Genomic DNA, 757 nt, shown 5'->3' on the forward strand with positions numbered 1-757 from the left:
TTACTAATATCTATGCTTATTTGATGTAAAATGATACACGGTGCATATTAAATAGTCTCAAATCTTACTAACTCTGATAGTGTTTGCATTGGAGATTCTATCACTGCACAATGCATGATTTAATGTCTCTTCTAAAGGCAGGACATCTATTAAGTTCTTTTAGTGGAAAAATCTTCTATTAAGCCTTAATTAAATAGCAGAACATGTCCTGAAAGTAGTATGTTCAGCCTATTTCCTGCCTGCCTGTGTAATGTTAGCCTTTTAGATGAGCAGATGATACACAGATCTAAACTGATCACTTTTTGAGCAGCCCTTTACTTCTCTGTTTCTATTCTGTATTTTATTCATTCCAATATGCCACTTATACTAGATCTTTCCTCTCTCTCTCTCTCTCTCTCTCTCTCTCTCTCTCTCTCTCACTCAAGCTCCATTAATATTGACTTTAAGCCATTGTCAGTAGAATAAATAAAACATATGAAAGAGCCCCTAAAGCCAGCTTAAGATATTTCTAATGATCACTCAGGTTGAATTAATTAGAATGTCTTGTGTAAATAATTTACAAGCCAGGAATGAATAGAATGCATCGGGATGAGTTCCTATGGGTTTGTAAATCATCATTCATGACGGACGCATAAAGAAATAACTCTATACTTCAGTGGTACATTATTGCGTGACTCATTAGTAGTGTGACACACACACAGACACAAAGGGGGGGAGGGAAAGAGTGGGGAGAAAGGGAGGGAGGGGAGAGGGAGGG

The sequence above is a fragment of the Mastomys coucha genome, unplaced genomic scaffold, assembly GCF_008632895.1.
Source record: "Mastomys coucha isolate ucsf_1 unplaced genomic scaffold, UCSF_Mcou_1 pScaffold3, whole genome shotgun sequence".
Taxonomy (NCBI): Eukaryota; Metazoa; Chordata; class Mammalia; order Rodentia; family Muridae; genus Mastomys; species Mastomys coucha.